Source organism: Camelus bactrianus, chromosome 15, assembly GCF_048773025.1.
Source record: "Camelus bactrianus isolate YW-2024 breed Bactrian camel chromosome 15, ASM4877302v1, whole genome shotgun sequence".
Classification (NCBI taxonomy): Eukaryota; Metazoa; Chordata; class Mammalia; order Artiodactyla; family Camelidae; genus Camelus; species Camelus bactrianus.
The window spans coordinates 70,212,043-70,240,024 of record NC_133553.1 but is presented as its reverse complement, the minus strand read 5'-3'; the positions used below and the strand labels follow the sequence as shown (position 1 = coordinate 70,240,024).

Genomic DNA, 27,982 nt, shown 5'->3' with positions numbered 1-27,982 from the left:
TAGCACATTATTGGTGCTCAACAAATGTCAAATTAATATTAAAGTGATTTACAAGTCCCCTTTCTAATCATCTTCTGTGTTTCCTGGCTAGACTAAGTCCCAAAGAAAATCCTTCTTTCTCCTTTTATAAACTCTTGGGGAGCACCCTTCTGTTCCATACCACCACCTGTTTAAACTGAGGGAGGGGATGCCTCCTCCCCACTCCTCTTGGCCACGGAGAGTGCTTCTCTACACCACAGACCCATGGCCCACAGCTAGCCTTTATCACACTAACAGAGTGAGGTGTGAGTCCGGAGAGACAAGCAGGGTATGAGAAACCGTTCCTTTCCTTCCAGTGCTGCCACACTTGGGAAGCACCCGGGATGCTCAGCTCCATGGCAGGACAGCCCTGTGCATGATGGGGCAGGTCCTCTCAAGGGAAGGCTCGCTGTGGCCCAGTGTTAACTGGGACAGGGTGAGTCTCTAATTCTGGGACACAGTATAATGACACGCATTTTCCCACAGCCCTGAAGTTCATGGAGAACGTGGCTTCATCAGTAAAAATGAAGACATATATCGCCTGCTTACTCTTTTCTTTCATCTCTCAGTTGGCTGCTGGAGACAACATGTGTATAAGTATTTGATCCCATTAAGCCCCAACATATTTGAAGTAACAAAAAATTCTGTGGCTTAACGTTGGTTCAGGGCGACTGTGTAAAAGTTCTGACTTTGCTGATGCTAAATTATGGGTATAGGAACTATCGAACCTCCTCAAATATCTTTCATCATAAAACCAGCTTTCCTTATTTTCCTGTTTCTTAGTAATTGCCAAAGACTATCAAAAGATTTCTTCTCACAAAAAAGTAGCTAAAGTTTATGAGCCCTCTTGACATACCCACTGTGGTAAACACTTTACATAATTTCTAATTTTCACAATTCTACAAAGCAGATATGAGCATCCCCATCTCACAGACGAGGTAAATCTCAGAACGAACTGACTTAGGCTCACGTGGCTCAGCGGCAGCGTGTGCACGCAAACCCAAGTCAAAAAACTACACCCCTTCCTATATGTACCAAATCTCCTACCACTAATTAACACACAGCAGCGGGGTCAATACTCAGGGAACCCAGTACAATGTTCAGCTTTAAGGTGCTCCAGAGGCCGCTTCTAGCTGTTTTAAAAATTCCCGGCTCACTGGTTTCTAGCACTGGAAGAAAAGTCCGATTTTGCCATTGTTTGCACAGCAAGTCTGAGATGTTCACAGCGAGATGACAGAATAAAACTAAGATATAAGCAGAACAATTTTTACAGGTAGACAGACATAATGTAGACTGTGCTATTCTGAAGCATTAAGCAAAGAAATCAAAATAAATAACGTTATTTAAGCTTTCTTTAACAAATAGGAAAATTAAGAAGGTAAGAAGGTGCAACAGCTCCACCTATGGCTAAAAAGACCTTCCAGGTTGCCGGGAAACATGCAACACAAAATTGCATGTAGGATCAGAAACGAGAATCAGATAACTAAAAGCTTCTGTAGCACATACTTCACTTTGTTTCAGGGTAAGGGACGGGTATTCAATATTTAATCTGATATTGCTAATACTCCTGAATATAAACAAAAGACATAGGCTTATGTAAACTCATTTTAGAGGAGGAAAGAAACCAGTCCAGCCTCTTCAGTTTATAGGAGGGGAGACTGAGACCTGGGATATGTCCTCCTGGCAATCGGCAGCAAAGCTCTCCTAGGCCTCATGTCTTGCACTGTAGCAAATACCAACAGACCTTTACTAGGCCTATATTCATAAAAGTAACGTCTGTATTTTTCCAACAGTAGGTAATCTAAGTATCTTGCAAAATACTTCTCAAAGAGCCAGGAAATCGTAAAAGTTTGTTGAAATACAAAAACATTTATTTACATATTAAAACAGCATGAGATTTATTCTATTAAAAAAGTTACATGTCAAATCAATGTTTTGATATTTTAAACCTGTTAAAATGCAAGAAAAAAAATCAAAATTTTCTTTAATCACAAAAGAGAGAAGATTATTCCCTGAAAATGATAAATGTGGATTTTTTTAAACTTAATGGATCTGGTCAGAATCCACGAATTTAAATATCTGAGTGGATGTTACACGGTAACATGAATTCTGAGTTGTAACAATACACATTCTGTGTAAATAATCTTCAAGGTCGTCTGCTTAAGGCAATTTAAATAATCCCTGTCTCAATAGAATGATACAGATTTCATTAAAGCTTCATAGTGCACTAAAAAAAATAAATGAATCCTGGTTACTTTAAGCCATATTCATATATATCATATATATACATATTGAATATGCATCAGAAATAAGCCACCCCCTTTAGTATTCAGAGTTGATCCTTCTAAAATACCTGTCATTGTGACAGCACATTTTTATTAAGCACCTTTTGGGTGCTTTGTATACAAGGCGTCTAAATCTCACAGACAAGGAAAACGATATTACTCAAATTTCACAAATGAGGAAATGTACTTAAGCCATAAAAACAACTTACCTATTCATCATCAGGAAAGAAAAGAGTAATGATTTTACTTACAATATTCACTGACAATCTTTTCTTCCATACTAAGACTACATAAAACCAATTCAGTCTTTCTAAGTATTTCTGTCAATAAGGGCCACTAGAGAAAAGCAAGTAACATCACTAGCAATGGTTGGACTTTCAAAGCCCACTTCTCTTTTGCACTATAATTATTTTTAATGTTTTGTTTGTAGTGCTCACAGAGCACTAAAATTAAAAAAAAATTAACTTTTTAAGTCATTACATGAGAATAAAAGTTTTGTAAAAATGTACAATTTTAATTTATGCCACTCTGTCTCACATTCTCACTGGTGTCTCTCCTTTGAAGTCCTCATCAGGCTGAGATCACTAAAATTGGCCATTTATGGAGTCACAGGAGTTCGGGAATCCACTCAACGGGAGGCTGATTAGAGGAGCAATTAAAAATGCATTCTGTGCAGCCAGGGTTCCAGCACTGAGCAAGCCACTGCCAGCTGTGTGTAATTTGGGACAAGGTGCTCCATATCTCAATCCCTCAGCTGCAAAAAAGGAGACACTGATACCTACCCTCAAACACCTGCTATGAAGTAAAACATGAGGAAAGCATTTTAGCCTTAGGCAGGTGTCCATTCAGAGCGAGTTTGGTCATTATGATGATGAGGATGGGTGTTAATAAATTAAGCTAGACCAGAAAGTAGAAATCACCATAAAGGAGAAACATTTAAATCAATGAGCATTTTCTTTTGGATGGATTGCAGAATATTCTATTGATTTTTTTAATAAACCAAGATTTGTCCATTAATAATAGATATACAGGTTCATGGACAAGTCTCCAGAAAAAGAATTAGAGGACTCTAACCTCTGAATACTAAGAAAGTAAAGTTTAAAAAGAATTCTGGGGGAGATTATACCTCATTTGGGAGAGTATGTTCTTAGCATGTATGCGGCCCTCAGTTCAGTCCCCAGTAACTCCATTTAAAAAATTTTTTTTTAAGAAATGGAGAATTAAAGCAAACAGATGGAGGAATGCAGAATGTTTTTAGAGACTCAACTCAGACTTCTGATAGGGAATAAAACATCCATTTCTCAGAGGAAATCTTGAGAACTATGTAAACTGGATCTGAGATGTCTAGTCTTTTAACATTATTGAAGAATTCATATTACCAAGTCTTAAAACTACCTGATAACCCACAGTGGTGATAGTGATTATAACAGCTGCCAACACGGATCGAGCTCCGGCTAGGAATGCTCTGTTCTGACATCACTGCCCCTGAGGCCTCACCAGGCTGAGAGCACTAACTTCGGACATTCATGAGCATCCCGTGTAAGTCCTCAATTTGTGCTTCTCACTCCCCCCTCACCAGGCCCTCTGAGGGAAGCACTGTTATCATCTTCCCCACCCGCAGTTAAGGCCACTGAGGCACAGAGACTAAACCCGATCCAGGTCACACTGGCATTAAAGGACGTGTGTATTTCTGCTGTTTTACTTTTTACAAAGGAATCTGAGATATCAATTCAAGGGATACTGTTAAATAATCAAGTCTGTCTGGTCTCCACCTCAAAGAGCACATAATATAGATTCCTGATGTAGGATGAGGCTGCCGCCACAAACTGACTCAGCTTGAAATTAATATCCAAGATGAAGCAGCGAATACACGTAAATATTCACGATTGTCAACTCTACTCACGGGTCTGGGCCCTTCACTGCCTGAATGGCGGTGAAATCCCTACCCCTGTCAGGGAGGGAAGAGCGGCTCTTCCAGGTCGCACCCAGGCTTCACGGGCTGTTTCCCCTCACAGACTGTCCTCAACGATTAAAAAGCTCTCAAGATTTTTACACCATGCAAAACTGAAAGACATTTCTGCAGATGGAGCACTTTCTCAGGCTTAAACAATTTTTGCCTACACTCAGCAAGGGGGAGAAAAGAAACATGAATCTGCAAAGTCTCTGAGCCTCACCACTCACAGGAGTAGAACTGCCTCAGCACAAGATGACTGTTCACATTGCAGGGTGAGAACAAAATAAAGCCGCCCCAACCACAGGCACTCCCAGATACAGCGCTCAGCAGTCTTCTGCACACTCACGTTTGTGCAGCCCTCACCACCATCTATTTCCAGAACACTCCATCATCCCAGAAGAAACCCCCTGTCACTATCAGTCATTCCCTAATCCCCCTCCACCCAGCCCCTTGCAACCATCACCTGCTCTCTGCCTCTGCATTTGCCTATTCTGCGCATTTCAGATCACTGAAGTCAACAATATGTGGCCGTTTATGTCTGGTTCCTTTCACTTAACGTGCTATTATCAAGGCTTTTCCATGTTGAAGTGGTATCAGCATCTCTCTCTTTTTTTTTTTTTTTTAAAACTTTAGTTTATTAAAAGGTGGTAAGTACTATCAAAAAGAGTAGAGTGGAGCATAAGGAGTGGGGATTCAAAGGGAAAAGGGTGGGTTGAGCAGTCAGGGTGGACTTCCCAGAACAGGTGGCCTTTTTCATCTTCCCCTTTATTTTTTTTCCTTTTTATTCACCCTTACGTATGAATAATGGAGATACTACATTCAGTTCATCCATTCAGCAGCTATGTACGGATGACATCCAGAAGAATGAGTGTAAGAGGTGACTAGCAGGGATGGCATTTAAGCAAAGGGCAAGAAGTGCTTTAAAATAAAAAGCCAACAAACAGAGGCACAAGGAAATTCAGTACGTTTCTGAGCAAAGTGCATGCTTTCTTCGGCAGGACTACCGTGCAGGGCTGGGGAGGATATTGGCAGGAATCACGGGGAGGGAGTCACCTAAGAAGACTCCCCACCGAAATCAGCTCAGCCAATTCTCCTCCCTCATGTTTCTAGGCTTCTCTTATTTCATGTAATAGCACTTTAACTACACATCTGATCATGTGCATCAGACCAACTTACCTTGAAGCCACAGAAAATCATTCACTGACCAGAGCAGATCCAGGACAAAACTGTGATGGACCAGGGAGTACTGCAGCATCCCAGCCTGCAGGCACAAACCCCACATGTGCCTTGGTGATATCCAGAAAGTAAAATGCATGGAAATATCTCACTGCTGGTGCACAACATCTGCCCCCAAATTTTCCCAAAATCATGCTGGTAAAGCACTACTCAACCCTCTCACTACAAAAAAAAAAAAAAAATGCTAAGGCGGCAAATTTAGGCTCTGCCATTGAAAACCAGCAACCATCAATGCCAGTATCTGAGCTGGAATGCTCCTGACTTCAAAAACCACTGCGGACTTATTTTTCAAACGGGAAAGCATATATGTATTCCACGTAGATGATATTACAGTAGGATTTTTATTTTCGAAACTTCCAGTTCAAAATTAGCACAAGAAAGATTATGTTTCAGCTTTTAAAAAACTCAATTATCTTCCACTTTCTTAATTTTGTACCTATTATTATTTTATAAATGGAGCAATGCTTCATAATATAAACCAAGTGTTTGGTTTCTGCAAACAAAACCTTTATGACCTCACTATTTCAGAGCAAACTTTAATGATGTTTTGAGAGGTGGGGCCTGGGGCGCTCACTAACAGCCCTTTAAATACTGACAAGGATGTGCTATTAAGTAATGCAAAGGCACTAAGTCCACATTAACTAGGAAACCAAAGAAACTACACCAAAGCCTTACTTTATGATTTTTAAATATTCCTACTGTTTGAATATTAAAGTTCTTAAAAGGTATGATTATTTTGAGAAAGACAACAGCTGTATTAAATTTCCTCTCACCAAAAAGCAATCTTTATCAAGAGTAAAAACCCCTATGGAAATTCAAAAGACAGGACGTTTCTAGCTAAGTGAACATGCAGATCTGAACACAAACATAAATCCTATCAGATCTCACTCGAACCAGCTCAACAAAGTCCTGGGCTACCCTGGAACTTAGCTCTTCTCTTCCAAATGTTGGCTGAGCTAACATCATCACACAAGGCAGGGAAGAAGAGAAGAGGAAAGTCCACCTGGCGGCCTCCATCTGTTTTCTTCAAGCCAAAAGGCGCCGCAAGGGCGGCCCAGCTAACAAGCCCTCCCCATAAGGAAATCCGGCATCCACACTGCCCCTGATGTCCCCAAGCAGCCCCGATGCCCCTCTCAAACTTGTGGCCTCCCAGCCTGTGAATGGTCTTCTAATGTCACTCCCCAGTTGGTGGCACCCTCCCCCTCTTCCCCGCTACACACAAACACACACACACACACACACACGCGCGCGCGCGGAGCCAAGGCAGCCTTCCCAAAGCATAAATTTGATTACATCACCCCACTTCAAACCCTTCAGAGGCTCCCTGGTAGAGTTCTAGCCCCACCCCCGACCCTGCTCACCCAGCCTCACCTCAGTACCCAGGTCCCCAGTGACCTCAGTGGACCCCTGACCTGCTCCTATTTCCCACTTGCCTCCAGGCTCATTTTGACTGTTTCTCAAGGAAGTCTTCCCTCCCTCCAAACTCCGCAATTTGTTCCTCTGTTCCTAGAACATTCTAGGCTAAGTCAACTTCTGACACTGCTAAGCTCCCAAGGAGCATTTTGCTTACTAATGTGGGTCCAACCTCTCTCCCCTAGACACTCCGAAGTGTGTGTGTTATGAATAAATGAATGATGGGGTGGGTCTCAAAGGGACAGCCAGACCTGCTCTCGCCCGTCCCGACCTTTCTTGCTGTAGAATATCAGAAGCAAAACCAGAAGTACCTTTCCTGAGGGTCACTTCCTGCTGACACCCTTCACTGCCTCCTGTGTCAGTTCTAGTAAAACCCAAGCTCTTTGAAAGCCCTCCACCCCAGGCCCTCTCCAGTGTCCTCCCCAGCAGGGGCACCCACAACCCTGGACCACACATGGCACTCTCCCCGATTCCCCAACGCACAAGCCTCCAGGCCTCTACCCGGGCTGCTCTGCCACATGAGCCACAGTCTTCATGCTTTCTACTGGCTGACCCTTACTCTGTCTTCACAACTGAATGTAGAGCCCATTTCTTCCAGGAAGTCCTCTCTGATAATATCCTTTAGGTCTTGGCATGTCTCCCTCTGTAGCAGCACTGCATGGTGACCAACTGGGTGTTTGCTTGCTCCTTTGGGACCACGACCTATTGGGGGCCACGTGGGAAGGAGTGAGAGATTACAAGAGGGGTGGGAGAAGCAAAAAGCAAAAATCACAGCTGAAGTCCCAAATTCAAGGATTCTTTCTCAGAAAAAGAATAAAATATTTCACACGAGTGCAATTTGGCTACTATTTTTGTGGCTTGCGGAAAGCAAGGGCTTGGTGTTCTAGTTCAAAACCCGGGTTACATGCAAAGAAATGTATATATTCATATCCAAAGGAAACCAGAGCTGCTCAACAACAGTTTGCAGTCAGAATTGAAAGGAATTTTTATAAAGGCAATGTCTCTCTCTCTCTCTTCTTTCTTTTCTGGCATCATATAATTTTAGAAGTATTTGCGTGACTAAGAGATGGCTACAGCCAGTGATTCTGCACTGGAGAGTTTGAGCTGAGGAAGCCCAGATTACATTCACTGTGTAAATGCAATCACACCAACAAACTGACAAGTTCCCTTGTGGAGGAGCTGATGTTCCAAAGCAGGCAAACTTATGCAGTAAGAAAACTCTAAATAAAAAGTAAGAAATTCAATGTTCTGTACTCAATTTCATTAGCTATATGGGCCATTACCTGATAGTATATCTTGTCTAATGAAACCCAAAAATAAATTGTGAATGTTGATTTTCTTCATCTGACTTTTTTATGCTAAATTTGGATATCAAACCCACAATCCATACGGACAGCTCAGGCCTATGCTGCAGCAGAGCTACATCCCGTAGAAGAAAGTCTATCAAGGGAGAACTGGAGAGTTTCCCTTCAGAAGCTGCTAAGTCTGGTTTTGCACCTATACATCATTTGCAACCACTTCATCGTCAAAGGAGTAAGACCTTACCTCTGTGGGGCGTAAAGCACTGCGGTGCTTCAGAACAATCAAAGAACACTGAGCTGTGTGAATCAGTCCTGAGGCACTTAAATCGTACTTTTTCGGAAAGGCCCCAAAACTGACCCACTTCACCATTTCACGTACACCAGGGAGGTACCTGAATTAGTAGAGAAAACACGCCCTTGAAGTCTGACAAGACCCTGCTTGAATCCTGTTACAGTATTTACTACCCTCTAAACGGACCAATAACTTAACCCCTCTGAGAAGGCTTGCCAATCCGCAAAAGGGGGCTGCCACCGCCCACCTGGGAAGCATGGATGTGAACGCAACACGCAAGTAGGGCGGCCGACTGGTACCTGACACGGGGCCTGGCTAGTTTCCCTCCGCTGCCCTTGTCCCCCTTTAAACTTGTGCTGCTTCCCCGGTACCAAACGCCCGGAATAGACTGCCCGAATATTCTGTGTATCCCAGGATACATGCCTTACCGTTAGGAGGCCAGAAAAACAACTGCCTTCTCCCCAGTCACTATCAATATTCTTAAGATTCTGGATTTTTTTAACCTCTATTTTGCAGGGAGACTATTCCAGAATTTTTCAAGCACCATTCTCCAGGTTGGCTCCCCTCCCAGCGCCCATCCCTTCTCACCTCAGATCCTCTGTCTGCCTTCTATTCATTGGAAAGCGAGTCAGGAAAAGTGGGAACTCCCTAGGCCTCCTTCCCTCCCTGATATGTTAGTGTGACTACCTTCAACACACACCCCACTCCAACTCCAGCTTCTGAGGAGTCTACCCTCCCGGACCCTGCAGACTCTGCAACTTCCCAAGACACACACGTGGCCAGAACCCTCCCTTCAAATTTCTTCCTGGCTGGCCCTGCCCACGGCCCGGCCCCTTAAGGATAAATGACATTGCCCTGAAAATCCTAAACGCCACTGACTGACACACCAAAGCTGCATGGTCTGGGCTTTCCTCCAACCCAGGCACAGACCTGCCCCCCCTCAGCCTCAGTCTGCAGCTCTCAAGATGATCTAATTCACATGCACGGCTGTGAACACCAGCTAAGAATGACGACTCCCAACGTGTATCTCTAGTCCGGCTCCTTCACCTCAGCCCTAGGCTCATAGACCCGAGTGCCTCTATGAAGTCCTAACTTGGATGAAAAATGGCATCTTAAAAATGCCTCATGTCCACCATTTACTCTGGAATTCAATTTCTGGCAGGTACCTCCCATGTTCCCCATTTTAGTAACAGACCCAGCACTCACCTATGTGTTTGAGGACACATTCAATTTCCCCTGTTCCCTCCCTCCAGCCCTGGCCTGGAATATTAGTCCTGTCATTTCCGTTGCTAAGCCCACCTCAAGTCTGGTTCTGCAGGGACCACGGCCGGATCCCCACAGGCTCACAGCAAGCTGCACTGAGTCACAGTCCTCCGAAGGGTGCTCCCTGGATGGGGAAGCATCTCCTGCCGCCGGTCACCACAGAAGGCAATGGATTCTCACAAAGGAGGCTCTGGAGAAGGGACTCAAGGTTCTCCCGTGATCTGAGCTTTGAAGGTCCCGAGGTCTGGTGGAGCTCCTATTAGCAGACACACTTGCCACTGAGCAGATGAGGATGGAGGAGCACAAGCAAGGCTGTCCTCACTCCGACCCCTGGGCGCTCGTGAGCCACGGGAAAGGCCTGTGTCCAGGGCACAGCCCAACAATCACAGATCCCAGCCTGCATTTGCTAACCCGGACAGCCTATACTCCTTCTACTTGCGAGACTTACTTCTGTTCTGTTCCCCCCCGAGAATGTGATGGACTCTTTCAGAATATCTGGCCTGTCTCAAGCGAGACAAACTCAGTGAAGGATGAAGTGTTCACATTTGGACTAGAGCATGAAAGGAGAAACAAGACCTCATGATCAGCATGATCGTGGTGGCAAAACACTTCCCCTGGGTGAGATGAACAAGGGTGGGGGTGAGAATCCAAGGTCTTAGATTGGACAAAGCATCTTCCTTCATGGCTGACTTGGGGTTGGAGACTCACTACCGCAAACTAACCACACGGCTGTCAGTGGGGGACGTCAGCAGCAACAAACACGGAGTCAGCTCTTTAATGCCAACATGGGTTAAAAGTAAAGGCCGGTGCAGGGAGGCCTGCACGGCTGCTGAGGCAAACCACAGACCCGGCTCTGAATGCCCACTGGCTGGAGCAGAGAGGAAGCTACGGTCCCTTTAACAGTCCCTGTGTCCACAAGATCCATGTAAGCCAGCTACTTAGGAGAAGTACATGTTGTCCTGATACTCAGAAAAACCAGCCTCGTAAAGGGAACAAAAGAGTGGCATGGATTTTAGACCCACTTCTGCCCCTTTATGAAGGAAAAATAAAGTAAATGGCACGGGGAAGTTGAATGCAAAAAAAAGAAAATTATATAACCAAACGGTGACTGATTCCTCCAACATTGTCCCCTGCAGCTGCTCACCCCCAAGCCTGCCACTTCCTCACCAGTGACCGCCGGTCAGGAAGCGCCGTCACGCACGTCACACAGAGACAGCCAGGAACCGCGTGCTGAGCACGTTTGTGTAAAAGCAGGAATCGAGCAAGATGCTGCAGACTTTGACTTGACAAGTTTAAATACTCCATGAAAAGAATCCCTCAACAGCCGCCTAAATCAATTCGCATCTCACTTCTTCAAAACAATTAAACTAATTGAATAAGGGTGCATTTGTCACCAAATATAAGGAGGACCAAGCAGGTTCCTCAAAGCAAAGATTTTAACAGATATCAAACACCAGTGGATGATGTGCTAACAAAGCAAATATTCCAAAAAATTAGAAAATAACAAGATGACTAGGATAATGCATGGATCAAGGCACCTGAAAAGTTTCTGCTTTTTAAAGCGATGGAGACAGCACGGAGAGCGATCTAGCTATTTCCAATGCAGGATATGCACAGCCACCTTTTCAGACGCAACTGCGCGGTACAAGAGAAAAAGGAATAAAGAAAAAGGAAAGGAGGAACAAGCGAAAATTAGAAACACACAAGAACAAAAATGACTTTGACAGCATGTACAAGAATTTACGTGAGTGTGTGAGGCCAGGGACGCGGGGACGGTGAGACCCACCCTCACCTCCTTCTCCAGGGAAGGCAGGGGCCTGAGGGGAGCGACGCTGCTTGGGGACCCCAACGTGGTCAGCGCCCCTAACCAAAACTCCACATACATGCGTCTAGGCAGCTTTTAAGCCACAAAATGTGGTCGCATTACAGGCTGGACAGTTTTATGCACTTCCAACGAGAGTAGCAGGAAAGAATTAGTCTCTGCTCCTGCACCAAAGCATTGTTTTAAAAATTAATGACTGTGGAATAGTAAAAGCAACAATGGAGTAAAAGTGACTGGAGGAGAACGTGTTGACGCGAGCTCACTCTCCGCGTTATCTCACTGACGTTCAGATGCTGGCTGAGCCCTTATGGTACCAAAGCAGACAGATCCACCAGGAGGGAGTTTAATGCGCTGCTGTATTTTGATGCCGAGAGCCATGCCTGTTACACGAGGTTCTGGGTAAACAATGGTGACAGTGTCAACACTATGGGCTAAGCACACATCCAGCTACTCCGCCAGATCCCAAGGGCAGACTTCAAAAGGCAAATACAAGCTGGAAATCTCTGGTGGGTCTGCAGACTCAGAACCAAGCAGTTGCTGAGCAAAAATGTCACCAGTGCCTCCTATGAGAAAAGAGGAGGCACTGGCCATGGGGCTTGGGAAGGGCTCCAGGCTTCCACTGCTCACCCACCAGTCTGTCCTGGGGGAGAACATGGTCCCTGCTTACGTTGCACTGATGCACCTACCTTGACTAACGCCTGGGGGCTCAGCAGGAGGTGACATGTTAGGTGAACGGAGCCAGCCTCGGTGTAGCCCGGTGATGGCAGCTGTGCCCACAGCAATGCCCAGGCACCTAAACCTGCCACCTCATCCCCAAGGAGCAGAAGGGGGTGCGGACGTGTAGATCACAGGGCCCTGCGAGGACAAATAAAGATCATGTCCACTACATGTCTCACCCCTTACTAAAGTCATAGAGGTATGTCCGGGAGGAACAGAAAATTCATCCAGAACCCGCCAGGCACCACACGCAGGTGGGACTCGGGCCCCCTGTGCCTCTCACTCACAGGGCTGGTCTGGACTTTCTTTTTATCAATTCTCTGGCATCTTCTCCTCCAACTTACCAACAACCAGAAAGTAGGATTTGATCTTAGGTAAGTTCAAGAATCACAGAGCACTGCCTCCACAGCGGGCCTGTGCCAGGTCCTCCGACCGTCACCTGTGGTACCGCCATGAGCACCCTCCAGACTCAAGGCCCGAGGCCGTAGGCCGTGGGGGCACAGCTTCCCTCAATCTCCCCAGCAAAGGGGGACCACCTCTGGGCAAAGGCATCTCACCTCTTCTGCCCGAGGGAAAGCATGATAGATACACGGGGAAACAGAGCATAAGGTGGGGAGGTAGTAAGCCCAGGAGAGCTCGTCTGCACTTCCAAGGCAAAAGTGGGGCCGTTGACTTAATCACAGGGACAAAGTGAGGATGAATCTTTCCCTGCTTTGTCTCATACTCCGTGATACACCTTTCCCTGCATAAGGAGTTCATCCGGAATTCCCTGGAGGTGTTTCTGATGTCCTAACTTGGCATGCTGGCTGTCGGGGAGGAAGAGAGGGCCTGAACCCAGCAGGTGCTGGGCCTGGGAGCCAGGAGACACCGGCTCCAGACACAGCTCAACCAGCATCTCGTTCTGCCTCTCGGGATTCAGCATCTCATTTATAAGCAAAGGGATGAGACTGTCCCAGGACAGGCTGCCTAATAAAATTGAAATGAGAGCCATGTAAAGAAAGCTTCCCAGTTGCCACATTTAAAACGGTAAACAAAGAAACAATCAAACAAACAAAAAAACAGATACTAGAAACTAATTTTAAGAACAGATCTTACTTAATCTTCTGTATGTAAAATACTATCATTTTGACATGTAATCAATATATGAAAGTAACAAGATAGTTTACATACTTTTTACTAGACAAGTCTCAGCGTCTGATGTGCATTTGACCCACAGCACATCTCAGCCCAGACCAGCCTCTTCCCCAGCGCTCATAGCATCAGTGGCTGTGGCTACTCTATTGGACAGCAACTCCAGGGGTCCCACCAGGGGTCTTGGCTGAAAAGCTGGAGGAAGTCTCCACACTGACCCTAAAATGATCTCTCTGAAACAAAGGCAGATTCACTTTTAAATGTCTGTAAACCGTCGGGCTGCACCTCCCTCCGCCCTTGGCTACAAGACAGGCCTCTTCCTTGCTGATCCCTTCCTGGATGTAGGGAAGGAACCCGGCACACAGCCAGGGTGGCCGGGCCTACAGGTAGACTTACCTGTTGTCTGTGTCCAGTCCCATGAAGTCCTCCTTCTCAAACAAGGTGCAGAGGAGGGGGATCCTTTCCCCAGACTTGTCAGGGTCCCATCCAGCCACTTGGACTTGAGCAAGATTAACAGTGACTCAGTGAAGTCCTCGATCCTCTTCTCCACCACCCGGCAGTCCTCGTAGTTTGAAGGACACGTTGGTGCGCGGCTGCTCGGCTACCTCCCCATGCAGCACAAAGACAAAGAGCTGAGAGTCATTAAGCGTGGTGCCATACAGCTCCTCTGCACATGGAGCTTCTCGAAGGCCTTGGCAGAGAGGCAGTCGGTAATGGTGACAAGGCCCACGACCGTGCGGTGGGTCTGGAAGTCACTCCACGCATTCTCGAACGCATAGTGGTGCCTGTAGTGGATACAGAGTGCCCACTGGGAGCCGCACGGGCTGATCTGGCTCACCAAGGAGATTCGTTTATAGATGCAAAAGAAATTGTTCTCTGAAATGATCCCCACGGGTTGGAAGACCACGGGTAGAGTCTCGTATTCCTCAGCACACTGCACGTAGTCAGGGATGCTCATGTTGCAGGCCCTGCCGAGAGGGGAGAGGAGATCAAGGTAAATACTGTGCTGTGGGCTGCGGGCGCCTCTGGGTTGCGGTGACCTGGTGTGTACCAGCCAGAAGGAAAGGGAAGCACAAGCAAACCCGGGGGTACAGTTTGTCCTCAGAGTCTGTACATGGCTACCGTAGCTCGGATCACATTACCCAGCTTTTGGTCTAGGCTTCCTGCCCCTGCATAGAAGGGTCATTTCTTGTTTTCTGTTTCCAAGCACCTAGCAAGACCCTCATGCAAAGGCAGTGCTCAACACTGCGGAATAAAGAAATGAACAAAGGAAATGCTTTCCCCACCCCCCTTCGGCAGATTATAAAGAAAAGAACCGCAGTAGGATCAAAAGCTCTGGATTTCAACACCAATTTATTTGAACTCCTAAACTGCAGAATAATGGATAAGAAAACTTGCCTTGGGGAAGAGGGTACAGCTCAGTGGTAGAGCACATACATATCATGTACGAGGTCCTGGGTTCAATCCCCAGTACCTCATTTTAAAAAATGAAACAAATGAAAAAACCTAATTACCCTTCTCAAAAAATATTTTTTAATTCAAAATTCAAAAAACACCTTGCAATTGACACAACATTGTAAACTTGACTATACTTCAATTTAAAAAAAAATTCTTGCCTTACAAGAATATATCTGGATTATGGAAATTTGCAAATATAAAATTTCTAGGGTACCACCTGCATAAAGAGGGGGGACTGTTCAAAATTCCTATCCCTCCTTTATGAGCTATATTTCCTTTGGGGGGTGTTATAAACTCTCAGAGCTAATTTTCTCAGATTAAAAAAACAAAACAATACTTGATTCTCAGTACTGCTGAAGAATCAGATAAGCCTGTGAAAGCATCTGACCCACAGAGGTTACTCAATAAAAGTTTGTTCAATGAATGAATAAACGAGCAAAGTGAATGCTGCTCCCTGCCACAGAACATCATAATGGTACTTCCTGGAAATCCCAAGCCCACGTTACACCCGACTACACAATAAACATGTGGGTGACCTGGGCAGGCCTGTGTGTTTCTCTAAGCCCCAGTTTAATGATAGATAGAAATGAGGGCAATAACACAAACCTCAAAGGGTTAGTGAGTCAGTAATGAATTGTACCCCAACTATGCAAGATGGATCCATTAAGGAAAATTGGGCAAAGGTTCCATAGGCCCTCCGTATATTATCTCCTACAAGTACAGGGGAACCTACATTACATCTCAAAATAAAAAGTCTAATATTTTAAAGAGGCTATTGAGGTTAAATGAGCTCATTGTCTCAAATAAGGAACACACAGTACAAGTACAACAATGCCTAGCCCATGAGATACACTCAGTTAACATTCCCACTGAACCCACTGGTCCCTCCAACTTCAGAGCATGAGGATGGGTCCTCTTGGCCAAAGGCCACTGCACCTGAAGCTAACAAAGCTAATGGTCCCCACTTCCAAGAGCCCCTGTCAACACCCTTGTTCTAATTTTCTATTTGTAATATTTTTTTTTATTTAATAGAAACCCCCAATTGCATAGCCTTCAGGTCACCAAAACCTGACCACAGAGATCATGATGGCAGCCCTCCTTGTTGAAACAATATAATGAAAAGCCATTTCCACAAGACCTCTGTGTAAATCAACTAGGGAACTTCATCTTGGACTGAGGAAGAGGACTGGGGAGGAGGGGGCAATCTGGGGGCACAGAGAACTATGGGCCACCTGTCCCATGATGGACTTTAGACTCAACCCTCACCCTCCAGGTAATTCAAAATACACACCGACAGAGTGCTATGGACAAGATTTTTTTTAAAGGAATCCCTGACTCCCTAGCAGGTCTTGTTTCTACTGAGACACAGATGGCTTATGTGTATAATGTTTCACAAAAGCCTTAAAATATTATGACCCCAACTTGACACATCAAGAAACTGAGGTAGAGAAGTTTATCATATTGTACAAGATTAGAGAGAGGCCACGTCAGACACCGTATTTAAACCCAAGCCCCTTTTCCAGGGCTCACACTAGAAATTGTGACATGCTGCCCCTTTCCTGCCCTCTCCCTGCAATAAATTTCTGAAGAGTCTTTTCTGTGCCATCTGGAATCACAATAACTTCAATTTTCCACAAAGAGCTATGTCACTCCCTGGAGGACATATCAAAATCTAAAGGGTTGGGATGGGAGGAGAGATTTGCATTTTCTGTTTCTCAAAGGAAACATGGCTTTAAAAGAAACTGAAAAGCACTTATCTAGTCTAAGCCCTCATTGTGCAGAGAAAGAAACGGAAGTTCAGAAGAGATGAGGAAAGGGCCTTATTAACAAATATTGCTTCAGCGCAGCATCATGCCAGCCCTGGGCACTGCTGGGGGAGGATCTGTGAGGCCCAGGAGAATGAGTGTTAGAAAAAGGAAAGAGAAGAAGCATACAAGGCCCTGTCTCTACACCACCATACCATGAAATTCCACCAAATTACCCAGTATGGGTGCAGCCAATATTAAGGTGGGCTAAACAGGTTATAGAAACCAGGAAGTCTCAACCATAGTGCAAATTCCAACATTTACTCTGCTTTTTTCCCCAGTTCAAGCATCAACTCAGTGGGCACTCTGTTCCAGGGACTACACGAGGCCTGGAGTTCTCCCAAGTATAAATCTCTATTACGTGTGCAAACCACATAAAGGCCCACCAGAAGAAAAGTGCCCACAGATAAGATGGAATTCCTGAAGCTGAAAGCAGTCAACCAGCGTATGTTACTAGGAAAAATGATGCTGCTAGAAATGGACTCATGGACTTAGAAAGCAAACTGTGGTTAGCAGGCAGGAAAAGGGGGATTAACAGATACACATTAATAAATATAAAATAAATGACAAGGACCTACTATATAGCACAGGGAACTATATTCAATTTCTTGTAATGAGTCGTGCTAAAAACAATCTAAAACATATTTATATACATATGCATATGTTTATAACTGAATCTCTGCTGTACACCTGAAACTAACATTGTAAATTGACTACACTTCATTAAAAATAATTTTAAAAAATAAGTACAAATAAAATCAACGCCATTAAGATAAAATAAAAGAACACTCTTATCCCCTTAGCCGTAGGTGGTGGGGAATTCTGGTTACAAGCACCAAGTCCACTGGATCACTCCAGCACTGACTGTCACTCATTCTGACCATCAGACAGTCACTTGGCTACACTGAGGTTACTTTTCTCTTCTGTGAAAAGCTACAGTGACAACTAATGATGTATAGAATCTCATCATTCACAAGCCCAACAATTAGTGAGGACTTCCCATGGGCCAGGCTCTGGAGAGATGAAAAGTTAGGGTCCCAGATATATTCAAGGGTAGAAGAAGTTTATGCCATAAAGACAATTATTCTTCCTGTTTTGATAGACAGATTCAATGCAATTCTGATTAGAATTCCTACCAGACTTTTCATGGAATGTAACAAGTTAATTTATGGTCAGGAACAGCCAAGAAACTTCTTTAGAACCACCACTGGGGAGGGGTGGATAGGTCATTCATTTCCACTGGTCTTTCTGAAGTGATGAAAACGTTCTGGAATAATAATGGTTGCACCACTGTGAATATGCTAAAAGCTGCTGAATTGTACCATTTAAATGGGTGGAATTCATGGTGTGTGAACAATATCACAATAAAGCTGTTATATGATAAAATATTCCTTGACAAATATTTTTCCCTCTATACAACTAGTCTACCCCACAATTTAAGAAAAACAAAAAACCAAAACAAACTAAACTGTGCCAGGAGCTTTTTAGGACTGCAATGTCCCTGGGTCTCCAACGCCTCTGGTGGTGCTGTTCCTGTTAACACACTAGCTGGGCTGGGCTAGTTAGGGACTGTAACTATGTTTTTAAAATCGACGGTCACACGTTTCACCCTGGGAGAGGGAAGGAAGGATCATGTCACAGCCTCATGCCTTCAGCTCATTTTTAACTGAACCAAGCCCTGCTTTCAACACTGTAATCCCTGGCACTATAAAAACAGTGACATCAACAAGCACCGCCATCATATCACCTGAAAGTGTTCAAGGTACTTACCTGGGGCAGAAACACTGAGGGGGGAGATGGAAACTCCCTCAGCACTGGCGTTCACTTTTCCAGACTCCGTCAGGAGAAACTGGGCTTTACAGCTTGAGGCTCTAAGCCCGGGAAGCAGAGCGCATGCCGCTGAGCTGGTCCTCAGGGAGCTGGAAAGGGAGAGGAGGGCAGCCCCGGGGTCGCAGGGCAGGGAAAGCGGGGGTGGGGTCGCGGGCTGCAGCCCCGCTCTGAGGCCAAACCCAGCCCCAGCCGCCAGCCCCCGATCGGGTCCACAGAACCCGCCCACCCGGGACACAGCCCTCCCAGGGGCAGGGACGAGCCTGCGGCCAAGTAGAGGAAGCCCGGGAGGAGAGGACTCGTGGGCGGGATAGGGGAAGGTGTCGCCAGCCGCGGACTGAGGGGAGCCCGGCTGGTGTGTGAGGCAGCAGGTGCACACCTGGCCCTCGACAGCTGTGACCAGGACGCCGGAGTAGGTGGCACGGGCAGAGGGGTCTGGCCTGAGAAATTCAGCTGAACACAGGCTGACTCACGCCCACGCGGGCTTTGACGCGAGGACCGCCCTCCCGCAGACGCTTGACCCCTTTCCGGTGAGCCCCCACCTTGAATTTCCACAGCCAGAGGCCCCGGCCCCGGGCAGGAGCTAAAGGCCTACCGGTCGACAGAGCTGAGAAGAATTTGGGGCCGATTCCCAGCTCGGAGCTGGGGCTTCCAACCCCCGGTCCAGCTGGCACCGACTGCGCATGCGCAGGAGGGCCAGAGATCCTCTCTTGGTTCTGTGATAGAGGCTGGGGCATCGAGGGAGGGAGAAGATGGGGGGAGGAGGAGAGGAGGGGAAAAGTGGAGGGAGACAGATGGACAGGAGGAGCAGAGTGTAGGTAGGGATCTGGAGAGGGGAGGGGAGTAGCGGAGATGTACAGAAAAAGCTTTACTTCTGGGGCACCCCGAAGGAGGCGGCAGTCCTGCCTCTGTACCATTCTGTAACCCTTCAAGGCCCGCAGCTCAAGTTTTACCTCCCTGGTCCAGCCCTCCAGGCGATGCCTCTGCTGAACACCTACGGGGATCACACCCGTTGTCCCCACGTGGAGCTGGGTTTCCTGTTGCTCTGGGAACCAAGCACCAGGAGGTGTTGTCTCTCAGAACTACCTTGGGAAGTGTACATATTCCCCTTTTACAGGCTGGGAAAAAGGCAGGCATGATCTCTGCCTTAGCTCCACTGTCCCAGGTGTTGGCCTTGCGGGGAGTGGGAGGTACAAGATCAGAGCCCCAGACAGAGCAGACTGCCTGATTTTTGGTGCATAGTCCCATCCCTTCTGGGTAAAACACACCTAACCCCAGTGGAACCATCAAGGGCTCACAGTAGGTTCCTGGGTGTGGGAGAGCTGTCCTCAATTCCAGTGCCCAGCTTGCTAGGTAGATAGGAGTGTTACCGAGTCCAAATTCATTCTCCTCAGTGAAGGACAGGCCAATAAGTTGGGAGACCCGCTGCTGGGGCATGGAAAAGCAAGTTTCTGTAGAGCTAGATGGCAAACTAATGTCCTGAAAAACCATCTCCCCAAGTCAGAATTCAGGCTCCTTTCCTACGTGCTTGGTTGTTGCAATCTTCCTGGTGTAGGAATTCCTTGTTGTTAGAATCCTTTGTTCTTGCAGCTATGTGCCTGGGTCAAATCTCTGTAAACCTCCAACAAAACAAACGTTATTTTCTATTCTGTAATTTGTTATCTTTTTATGAATGAAAAAGTGTTAAATATCCTTAAAGGTCAGAGCCTTCAGAATAGGCTCTTCTGTATATTTCAGGCTCTAGGCAACATTGTTTTACAAGCAAGATGAAGCCTAGGAGACAGAGCAAAGGGTTAAAGTCAAAGGAACAGATCTAATATGGAGTCAGGTTTGTTTTTTTCTATTACCGAGGCAGAAGCCACTTGAGGATTTAAATCCCTTTAAGTTAAAAATAACTAAAACTTTAAAGGAATTTACATACATAGGTGGGAATGTGCATAGCATATCTGGAAAAGCACACAAAGGATAGTAAACAGTGGCATCTCCAGGGAGGGCTGGAAGAACAGGGGATGAGGGAAAACTTCTTTCACTTGTGTATTTTTGTGCTGTTTGAATTGTTTTTAACCATATGCATGTATTTCTTTTTCAGTTTAAAAAAAGTGTAATGGAGCAAAGGAGTAACAAGCTCAGCAAATACAGCAGCCATGGATTCACTGAGCCATCAATTTGATTTCAGCCAGGAAGCATTTATTGACTCTCTCCTATGTGCCCAGTGCTGTTTTAAAACTTCTTTTATTATTATTAATTTTATTATTATTAATAATATTATTATTGATTTTATTAATAATATTATTATTGATTTTATTTCTTTCTTATTCTTATTCTTATTCTTATTATTTATATTATTATTATTATTATTATTATTATTATTATTATTATTATTATTATTATTATTATTATTATTATTATTATTATTTTATAAAATAGCAACATGCTATCCCTCACCCCTGCCCATGGCTGGTGGAAAACCAACTGAGTTTTTATTGAATTGTTTTCCAAGGAGTAGAGATGAGTTATAAACTGAACACATCTTCAGGGCAAAACAGGTGGAGTGGTTTTACAGCACGCCAGACAGCTATGAAGGGTTTTCAATAGAGGCACCCAGACGCTGAGAGAGAAATCCTCCAGGACCCTACAAAAAGCTGCCCAAACTTCCTTCTCCATGGCACTACTGAAATAGGAAAGAACAATTCTGACTCCATAGTAGATCTGTTCCTTTGACTTTAAGAAAGCCAAGTTAATACGCTCCGGTCTTTTCATGGGTTATGATGTCACAGGGGAGATGGACAGGTTAACAAGGGACGACTCTGCAGTGATCACGGAGCCGGGGAGGGGGATGGGCGGCAAGATGTTTGACGCAGCCGCAGCTGTGACCGCGCTTCTAGGCAGGAACCCAAAGTCACCTCGACAAGGGGTCAAACACGTTTGTCCACGTCCTCATCACCTGACATGTATTAACGAGAAATGGAAACCCATAAAATGCCAATATCCTTGGTGGATACACCGTCCAAATTGCAAAGTCACAGTTTGACAACTGGCCATCCCGGTTCCCTGGGATTCATTCTTGGAGAAACTTAAAAACCATTCCTCTGTCCTCAAGAAGTGCTTTCTACTTGTCCGATCTTTGGCTCAGGGATACAGCATGTTCAAGTGAACTTCAATGTCTGCACAGATTTGACTGTCTTTCTCCAGGTTCGCTTGTCCATTCTAAAGAGGCCTGAGCTAAGTCCATCCTCCGTAAGATCTATTCCCTCCAGTGACTACTCATTGAGCCTGCAATTAAAAGTCAACTGAACAAGGCTGTCTGTCCTCAGCTAAAAAGTTCACCCACCCTTCACTGCTTTCTTAATCTCCTCTCCTGGCTAATTGCAACAGACTAACACCTTCCTCTACCAAGCTCCCCGACTATGTCAGTTTGTATCCCCAAAGAGAAAGTAAGGTCCATAAAATAGGAGACAACTCCATAGTTGTTGCCGACGAAATGAATCACAGAGCTGCTGTGGTGCAAAATGTCTCCCGAGATTCGGGTTCCTTTATTTTTTATACCATCTACACAAAGGAGTAACTCTTGCCAAGCACAGAGATTAAACATTTTTTAGGTTGACGCATGTGCACTACATCTAAGGCTTCCTTATCTTAATTACATTCAGACTCTCCTGTTCCCAGGCCTGTTCTTTTTGAGGAACTAATAAACATTCTTGTCTGCAAGCAATGTTTCCCCTGGGAACGGGCAGAGTTCCTTGGCAGGAATTTCTGTTTGAAGACAAGTCCGGCCACTTCTGTGAAATGTCCCGCGTGCAGGCACATCCACAGCTTCTATGCTAAGTTTCCTTCACATAGTTACCTCTGAATTCCTAGCATATAGTAATGTCAATAAATAGAAATATGATTGTGGCTTCTTTCCTTTAAAAAATTTCTGGTTATTTAAATGACCCTTGGAAGAGAGGTGTTTGCGGTCCAGTATCTTGATCCACAATACTCTGGAGGCCTTTTTCGGAATGGCTGTTCACTGATCCATTCAAAACACAACTTCTCATTCCAGGAATAGCTGTGCTTTTCTGCCAGGAGTTTGTGGTCACTCTCATGCCAGAACAGCTTTAAACTAATCCTTACTTTGGATTTGTTATTTTTCCCCTCTTCCAAAAATATTGACATTCCTTACTTTCTTGCCTTGAGGATTTTTTTTCCTAGATCAACCTTTAGTAAACCAGGCTTCTCGGGATGGGCTTGGTCTTACATATGATCAGCCATCCAACTCCCAGTGTGAGAGGAATCGGGCTCACCTCCTGCCCTCCTGTCAGGGCAACTAAAATTCAGTTCAGGAGCCAACAGGCACCCCAGGGCTTCTAAGGCTCGCTTATCTCCCAGAATCCCTGCTTTCTGCTTTGTCTTGGCTTCTGAGGATTTCCCCTCACTTTCTTGACAATTAGCTGCATTGCTTGAAAGATGAGGAAGGAAGGTTTTATTTCTTAATCAGCATTTCAAGGAACTTGTGTAATGAAGGTTTTCACGAGATTCTAGAACACTCCATTGCCGAGACAGAAAACACACTAGATATTTTCTAAATTTAGATATCATGTGCATTTTTCTTTGTTTTTGTTTTCTTAACTGCTAACATACATTTTTTAATTAAAAAAAATAACGCCCCAAATAGGATAGAACATTGAAGGGGCATACAAAATTAAAGGACAAAGACAGAAAAATGATAAATACTGTACAAAATTAATATAATACATACACTATGGATCAGATCAGCAATTCTCAGTAACAGCTAATTGAAACAAGATCATGAGGTAAAACGTCTCTCCTGTCAGGAGATGGCCAACAGAAAATAGAATAAATACAACAAACTAAAATTCTAAGTCTGGTGAGGTACAGAAGGCTACCAGCTAAATGTGTCTTCTTCTGGAAAAGAGGGAGGCTCACCAGCTCTTTACTGTGGAGCCTGAACCCAAGTGAGGGCGGTAAAGTGAGCTCTGTAAGTACCCAATTAACAAAGTGAGTGATGAATAAAGAGACGTGAGCTTTGATGACAGAGATGATACTACTATTCACTTGTCCTGTAAAGTATGTCTTCACGTTCAGTGATCAAACCTCAGCATCCTCAGGGATTGAGATTATAGGAAAATGCACAGCCCGGGCCCAGACCTCCTCTTTGAGCTCGTGACATTGCACTTAGATGTCTCAAGGGCACCTCAAACTCCTCCTGCAAAGAGCTGACTTCACGGTTCTCCTCCAATAGCAGTCTTGCCCAGGGCCCCTGGTCCGGGGACAAGGTCTCCCTCCCTATCCCAGCTCAGGCCCATCACTCACAGATGTGACTAGACCCCTCGTTCAGGGCCCAGATTTCCTCAGTCATGGAGTCCCACCACCCAAACCTGTCCTACCAGGTACTCAATGGCACTCACTCAGCACTGACACTGTGTTGGGGACCACGCTGCACACTGCACACACGTAATCTCACTGGATCTCCACAGCAGTCTTGGGAAGTCGGTACATCACTGCTTTAATTGATTAGATAAATTGTTTCACTTCCTTGAGTGCGTCATCCAAAGTGACACGGCTACTGAGCCACAAAACTGGGACTGAAAACCACTTGAAAACTGAATACTGCTACACCTCGCAGCCACCCTACTCTGACTCATCACATCACCTCCTGCCGAGACTTCTAAGTGTTTCTAAGCATTCTACAAGACAAAAGTGATCTACGAGAGCACCCCACTCCCCTACTTAAAATCTGTCAATGACGGTCCACTGCCCTTAGGAGAAAGTCCCACCGGCCTGAGCACAGCCCAACGGCCCGGCATCCGCGTTCCCTGTGCGGCCTCACCGACTCACACACCACGCAGCCCTACACGAGCCGTGTCCAGGACAGGGATGCTGACTCTGTACAACCCGGGGCTCATCTCAATCGAACAATGATCACCCTCTTCAGTGGTCACCCTCTTCATTGCTGACTCTCAGAAAAACATTTTCTCAGAATGAATCAATATCTTTTTCGTTACAACTTCCCATCAGTGATAATGAGCTCCCCCCAAAAGAGAGAAGACTTAATCCTCAGACTCCTTATCTGTAAAGTGTGAATAACAAGGAAATATGTGATGTTTTAAGAGAAATAATATTCATGTGAGGCTGAGGGACAATTCCCAACATACAGTAAGCACTCAGTATATGCTTACTTAATATTAATAAGAATATATTGCATTCCAGCAACCTTAAATCAATGTTTTATGGCTTTCTCCAACAGACTGACAAACTGTTGGACGAACCCCTTTGAGCAGATCAGCACAAGTGTACTGGGAGAGGTAAGTGCTGACTCCAGTTACAGCTGCAGCCAACCAGCACTACGGGACGGGGGCAGTTTGCTCAATCTCTTACATGTTGCTTGAGCATTTAGTTGTCGTTATTGAATAAAGACAGGTGTTCTTTAGTCAAAGCTCCTGAAACATAAATCTTCAAAGACTGATGCATATTAGGTTTAAAGAACAACACTCTCACTCGAAATTATTTGAAAATTATAGTCTTAGCTCCTCTGCACATCAAAAGGCCATGTTCTTATTGTATCTTACTAAATACACCAAAAGGTATGTTTAAAAGAAATTAAGATAAAGCCATCCTGAATAAGCTCTCAGTATCAACTGCACAAAGCCTCAACCAAGGGTCTCATTTCTCACTTCCAGATAGGTGTTCAGGTAGCTTAACTTGAGTCTTGGTTTCTTATAACATGGGGGTCAGAAGAGTTGTGGATAGATTTATGTAGCAAATATAAACCTAGAGTATTTGCTGTGTGGGAATCCTAGAAATAAATTGATATATAGTCCCACCCTTAAGAAGCTCAGCCTTTCCATTTACAACAGCATTAAAAATTAAATGAGAGATACATTTAACAAAAATTTACAAGATTTGTACATTGAATATTTTCAAGTATCTCCGAAATAAAATTTACAAGATCTACATATATGGAAGACATCTCATGTTCATGGAATGGTAGACAATATTGTTAAAAATGTTAAGACTCCCCAAAGTGATCTACAAATTCTGTGGAATCCCTATCAAAATTCCAGCGGACTTCTTTGCAAAAATTGAAAAACTGATCCCAAAGTTCATATGGAAGTGCAAGGGGCCCAGGACAGACAAAACAATCTTGAAAAAGTAGAGCAAAGATGGAGGACTCACTTTAAAGGGTACTAAAATCTATAGTACTCAAGTCAGTATGGTACTGGCATATTTTGGATTAATAAACTATGAGACACTAAAAAAACCCAGGGGGAAAATCTTACATTTACATTCAGTTTTCAACAAGGGTGCCAACAACACTTCATTGAAAGTATAGTCTATTCAACAAATGGTGCAGTGACACCTGGGTATCTGCAGGGAAAAGAATGAATCTGGAATCTGGACCCCCATATTTTATATAACAAATAAATTTAATTCAAAATGGATCACAGACAGAAACGTAAAAACTAAATGTATAAACTTTTTAAAAGAAGACACAGTATAAATCTTTGTGGTCCTAGGATAGGCTTTGGTTTCCTAGATACAATACCAAGAGCACAAGTGATAGAAGAAAAAAGCAGATAAACTGGACTTCATCTAAATTAAACCTTTTTCTTACAAAGGACATCATCAAGAAAGTGAAATGACAGTGGTAGGGGGTATCTCAAGTGATTGAGTGCGTGCTTAGCAAAAAAAATAAAATAAATCAATACATCTAATTACCTCCCCTATAAAGAATTCTTTTTTAATGTTTAAAAATCTAAAGTGAAAGGACAATTTGCAGAATAGGAGAAAAATTTTGCAAAGCATGTATCTAATAAGAGAGTTGTATCCAGGATATATAACAAATGCTTACAACTGATCAATACAAGAAAATAGACCCAATTTTTAAATTTGCCAAGGATTTAAATAGATATAGAAATGGCCAATAAGCATATGAAAAGATGCTCATCATCACTAGCCAAATCAAAATGAAAATGAGATCGCTTTTTACACCCACAAGGATGGTTATAATCAAAACATGGACAATAATAAGTGTCGTTCAGGAGGCAGAGAAACCTCATATGCAGCCAGTGGAAAGGGACAATGGTGTAGCTTCTTTGGAGAATTATGGTGTTTCCTCAAAAGGTTAGCGTTATATGGTTCAGCAATTCCACTCCTACATATAGATTTATCCCTCAGTATCCTCGGGGGTTGGTTCAGGAAAACCCCACCCTGGATAACATAATCCAAGGAAGTTCGAGTCCCTTTACAGCCATCTGGATCCATGAAGTGGAAACTGCAGATATGGCGGGCCAAATGTACAGCCAACAGAATGAAAATATATTCTCACAAAAACTTGCACATCAACATTCATGGCAGTATCATTCAGAGTAGCCAAAGGTTACAAACAATATCCATCCATCAATGAACGGATAAACAAAATTACCAAGAATATTCCCACAAACTTTTGGTCATTGAATCTTTGACAAAGGAGGTGAGAACATACAATGGAGTAAAGACAGCCTCTTCAGCAAATGGTGTAGGGAAAACTGGACAGCTGCATGTACATCAATGAAGTTAGACTACTCCCTCACAGCATACACAAAAATAAATTCAAAATGGCTTAAAGACTTAAACATGTCGACAAGATAGTATAAAACCCTTAGAAGAAAACATAGGCAAAACATCTGGCATACATCTCAGCAATGTTCTCCTAGAGCAGTCTACTCAAGCAATAGAAATACAAGCAAAAATATACAAGTGGGAAATAATTAAACTTACAAGCTTTTTCACAGCAAAGGAAACAGTAAGCAAAACAAAAAGAAAACCTATTAAATGGGAGAAAATATTTGCAATAAATGAGACTGACAAGGGCTTAATTCGCAGAATATGTAAACAGATTTACACGTAATAAGAAAGAAAAACAAACAATTCAATCCAAATATAGGCAGAAGTCCTAAAGAAACATTTCTCCAATGAAGACATACAATTGGCCAATAGGCACATGAAAATGTGCTCAATATCATTATCAGAGAAATGCAAATCAAAACTGCAATCAAGTATCACCTCTCACCAGTCAGAATAGCCACCATTCAGAAGTTCACAAACAATAAATGCTGGAGAGGCTGTGGAGAATAGGGAACCCTCCTACACTGTAGTGGGAATGCAGTTTGGTGGAGCCATTGTGGAAAACAGTTTAGAGGTTCCTCAAAAGACAAAAAATTGACCTCCCATATGACCCAGCAATCCCACTCCTAGGCACATATCCAGAAGGAACCCTAATTCAAAAAGACACCTACACCCCAATGTTCACAGCAGCACTATTTACAATAGCAAGACATGGAAACAACCTAAATGTCCACTGACAGATGAATGGATAAAGAGGTTTTAGTATAATTGTAAAATAGACTACTATTCACCCATAAAAATATAATAAAATAATGCCTTTGCAGCAACATGAATGGACCTGGAGAATGTCATT

The 27,982-nt window shown here is 44.2% G+C and overlaps 1 long non-coding RNA gene across 7 annotated transcripts in view; it reads right to left on the bottom strand.

The window, feature by feature from the left end:
- Positions 1–27,982, bottom strand: part of LOC141573362 (uncharacterized) — a 90,347-nt gene that overhangs the window by 40,378 nt on the left and 21,987 nt on the right. For 5 of the 7 annotated variants that reach the window (XR_012499060.1, XR_012499058.1, XR_012499057.1 and 2 more), the window contains exons 3-5: positions 18,466–18,614; positions 13,829–14,400; positions 12,271–12,439 (exon numbers count right to left, since the gene is read on the bottom strand). This is a non-coding gene — a long non-coding RNA (uncharacterized LOC141573362). The remainder of the gene's footprint in view (positions 1–12,270; positions 12,440–13,828; positions 14,401–18,465; positions 18,615–27,982) is intronic. The other 2 variants (XR_012499062.1, XR_012499059.1) reach the window with 2 other exon arrangements.